At 43.0% G+C, this 4,519-nt stretch overlaps 1 non-coding gene across 1 annotated transcript; it reads left to right on the plus strand.

Annotated features, from left to right (window-relative positions):
- Window positions 1–4,115: 4,115 nt before the first annotated feature.
- Window positions 4,116–4,222, plus strand: LOC147928459 (small nucleolar RNA R71). The gene has a single exon (XR_015581044.1). It is a non-coding gene; the product is annotated as a small nucleolar RNA R71 (small nucleolar RNA).
- The last annotated feature ends 297 nt before the right edge of the window (window positions 4,223–4,519 follow it).

A 4,519-nucleotide genomic window follows, 5' to 3' on the forward strand; every position in this document is an offset into this window, starting at 1 on the left:
CTCCCCATCAGCCATTTGGATATCTCCAGCTTCATCAACTCTAACTTGAACCATCCCATCAAACAAGAACTCATCAGCTGGCCAAAATTCAATGTTTGCTCCTTCTTGAATGGTGGTGAGCTCTTGGTTAGGTAAGATCAACTGTTTTTTCCCAACTGTTGGAAGCTCAAAGTTGAAAATGTGATTTCCTTGGCCAATATGAGAGTAGAGGTGAGGTAGCTTGAGTCAATCCATCTTGGCAAAACCTTCTCTCCTCTAAGTGGGACTTTGGCAGCTTGTAGTATTGGAGTGATGATGCCTCCAATGGCTAAGGCTCCTCTTGACCCTTTGTTTTGTAGCTTGCCTACCCAACTTCTCAAATATATCATGTGGTCAATGAGCACCATTGCAAGGTCAGTCTCCACAGTGGTCCCAAGAATGATGGTTCCATCTCTTGCCTTAAGGATGATTCCATTGAGAGCCATATCAATCATCTTGAGCTCACCCTCACTGAGATTTCCAGTTTCCTTCCTAGCAAAGAAGGTGTTTGCTAAGGCCTTGTGGAAGTACCTTAGGACTGGGCTTCTTATCTTTGAACTCTTGGTATTGGAGGATGAGTAAGTGATGTTGTCTCCAATGGTTTCCCAAACAGCAAAGAGCTCTTCTCTTGGTATCATTAAGCTCCTATTACTCCCAACTTTAAAGCCAAAGATATTGGTTATCTTCTTCATTGGAAGCTCATACTTCTTCCCCTTGATAGTAAAGGCAATATGACCAGCTCCCAACTCATCATCCTTCCTTGCATATGTGTGCAGCTTGACTGTGGCTAGAAACTAACAACTTTCTTCCTTGTAACCCTCCATGCAAAGCCCCATGAACTTGGTTAAGTTGCTCTTTTCAAAAAGATACTCCACATCTTCATCAATGGCTAGCTTATCCATGGTTTTCTTGTGTGGATATCTAGTCCCCAGGAACTCTATTCTCATGAAGGCTTCATAAAGTTGCCTCTTTGTCAAACCACAAGATTCTGCTTCTCCATCATCCCCTCCCTCTTCTTCTTCACCTTCTTCTTCACTCTCACTCTCAACCTCCTCTTGTTCAATCTCAACTGCTGGCCTCTTCCCTTTGGCCTTGTTTCTCCTCTTGAACTCACTAAGAGTTGGCTCCCTTTCTTCTTCACTTTCAGTTCTCTCAGGATCTTCCTCAACTGACTGATTTCTTGAACACGGCATCTGACTCGATCAACCACTCGGACCACCACTCGGTCGAGTGCATGCTCGAGTGGGGCGTCGAGTGGTTCTTCCAGCTTCTCCTCTTGATTGTAGGCGATCATCACAACGTTCCATGGAGCTCGCAGCCGCTTGTTGAGACTTCCTAGTAATCCTTGAAGACATTTTCGAATAGAACTGAAGGGAATAGACTCAAAACTTAAGGTTAATAGGTTAGTGATCCAAAAAATTAAAAGAGCTAAGCTTGAGCAAAAGATGAACTTTGAGAGAGATTTTAAAACTTGATTTTAGTTGTTTTGAGCAAATGAGAGAGTGTGAGAGATATAGGATCGTGTAAGACTCTATTTAAAGAAGCTAAGGGGACAACAAGACAAGGGTAGAGCGTCCATACCATTCAGATTTGAAATGGGAATCTTTGACCTGCTTTTTGCTGCCACTCGACCCCACACTCGACCAGCACGTGGTCGAGCTCCTTGACCAAAGTTTGAAAATTTCTAAATTTTTCTTCTTTTTCTTCTCTCCACTCGATCATTCTAGAGAAATGAGAATCGAGTGGGCCTTACTTCTTTGCCAACTCGGTCGAGTACCTCTCGTGGGCTGGTCGAGTGGGCTTGCGAATCTCCTTCCCCAAGTCCAAATCTCTCCATACCCATCTACATTTTCATTGAAAGGCCTGTCCAACACAAACATAAAAGAAAACACATCAAAACTACAAGGAAAATAAAGCATATTTACAAAGGATACCTTAGGGACTTCCTCCCTAGTGAGCTTGTTTAGAGTCACTAAGCTTGACTTTGGTTGCCTTCTTAGGCTTTGTTTAGATACCAAGGAGGTGATGAAATCCTCCCTGGCACTTCTTGATCATTGTGAGTCTGATCCTTGATCACCTCACCCTTAACACACAAACCATATTTCTTCTTGATTTTGAGCCTTGGTCTTGCTTTCCTCAAAGACCTCTTGTTTAGATTGACTTGGAGATCCTTAACCATACCAGTCAACTCTTGAACTGACCTCTTAAGCTTTTCCACAGAATCTTTTTGAAGAGAGAGATTGTCCTTTGGAGTTGCCACTTCACTTAAACCTTCATGACCACCTTTTTCCTTGATAGTAAAAGGTTGATCATCAATGGTAGGAAGGTTGGTTGGGTTATAGATGTTAAACTTCATAGCTATACCCTCAACAATGTTCAAGGTCACAAGACCTTCCTTAACATCAATAACAGCTCCAACTGTGGCTAAGAATGGCCTCCCAAGAATGATAGGATCTTCAGGTTCCTTCTCCATCTCCAATACCACAAAATCTGTATGAACCCTTGCTCTTCCTATCTTGACTGGAATATTCTCCAACTTGCCAACCACATCTCTGTTTGAACCATCAGCTAGGCATATATGAAGGTTGGTGGACTTGAAGTCAGTGTGCCCAAGCTTTTGTGCTATAGAGTAGGGCATCACACTGATGGATGCTCCCAAGTCACATAAGCACTGGTTGTAGTGAAGATAGCTAAGTGTGCAAGGCAGATAGAATGGACCTGGATCCTTAAGCTTAATTGGGATGATAACTCCTCCAAGGTCTTCAAGATCCTTCTCATCTTGAGCTTGAGCCTTCTTCTTTGACAAATCAAGCAAAAAATCCTTATAGAGAGGATATGGATCGTACTGTTCCAAGGCAGGTCCTCTCTGTTCTTCTTGGTAAGCAATGATGATCTCTTGTATGGCCATCACTTCTTCTTGTTTCTCAATCACAACCTTTTCCTTCAAAGCTTTCTCTTCCTCTTGTTGCAAAGCCAACATTTATTTTTTCTCAATGATTTCCCTTAATTCCTTAAACTTATGTCCCTTGAAACGTCATGGGAATGGTAGAGGCGGTTTGTAAGCAGGAGGGATATACTTAGCAGGCTTGACAGCTTCTGACTCTTCAGCTCGATCGACCACTCGAACACTCACTCGGTCGAGTGCTTGCTCGAGCACCTGGTCGAGTGCAATACCGGATTCAGTCTGCTTTGCACAAACTTCACTCTGAGCTTCAAGAAATGACCAATCCTCCCCAACTTGAACTTCACTGTCCTCAGTGACTTCTTCTTCAAATATATGAATGGCTTTGGCAGTAAACTCCCTTGGGTTTTGAACTGCTTTTCCAGGGAGTTGGTTGGGCTTAGGAGCGGAAGTAGAGGCAAGGTTGCTCTCCATAAAATTCACTCTAGAGTTGAGACCTTCAAACTTCATGTTCAGATCATTGTACTGGGATGTGAGCCTTTGGTTCAACTCAGCAAGCTATTTGGCTTCCTCAATCTTTCCATTGGTTTGCCCAATCAACAGCTGTTGTATCATTGCTCTTAGGTCTTGTTCTTGGCCTTGGTTAGTCTGAAACCCTGGTGGGGGACACAATTGGGGCTGGAACACTTGTTGCTGCTGCTTGGGTGCATAGTTGTTCTGTTGTTGAGGCTGAGGAGGTGGATAGACTTGGTCTTGAGGGTTGGCTACATTGGTGCTCCTATAAGAGAGGTTGTTCTGCTTGAATCTTCCACCTTGGTTGTAGCCTTTGTATCCTCCTCCTTGGTTCTGCATATAACACAACTCAGCAAACTCCCTATCTCCTTTTTGGACTGGAGTTTCTTCTTCACCAATGAAGTGAATGGTTTTTGATTGGCTTAGGAGAATCTTGCCAAGCTTCTCATTGACCATCTTCAAATCCTGCTTGTATTTGTCCTCTTGATCAGTGGAGGTGATCCTTATGGTTCTATCATAATCTTCATTATAATTACCATCTGACTGAGCAAGGTTCTCAACCAATTCCCATCCTTTTTCCACATTCTTGTTTAGGAAGTTGCCATTTGAAGCTGTATCAAGAGGCATTCTTATCTTGGGAAGCACTCCTCTATACAAAGTGCTTAGAAGGGACTCATTGTTGAAGCCATGGTGAGGACACTGAGTTTGGAATCCTTTAAACCTCTCCCAAGCTTCACAAAAGCTCTCACTATTCCTTTGAGCAAACCCAGAAATTTCATTCCTCAACCTAGCAGTCCTTGCATTGGAGAAGAACTTGGCCAGAAAAGCTTTCTTGCATGCATCCCATGTGGTTATTGCTCCAGTAGGAAGAGTCTTCTCCCAGAGATGAGCTTTGTCTCCAAGGGAAAATGGGAATAGCCTTAACTTGAAGCCATCTTCACTTACTCCATTGATTTTTGTGAGTCCACATATCCTATCAAACTCATCAAGGTGATCTAGAGGATCCTCCATTGGCAACCCATGAAATTTGTTGGCTTGTATCATGGAGATCAATCCACTCTTGATTTCATAATTATTATTGGCAAC

The sequence above is a fragment of the Camelina sativa genome, chromosome 14, assembly GCF_030686135.1.
Source record: "Camelina sativa cultivar CO46 ecotype springtype chromosome 14, ASM3068613v1".
NCBI classification, from domain to species: domain Eukaryota; kingdom Viridiplantae; phylum Streptophyta; class Magnoliopsida; order Brassicales; family Brassicaceae; genus Camelina; species Camelina sativa.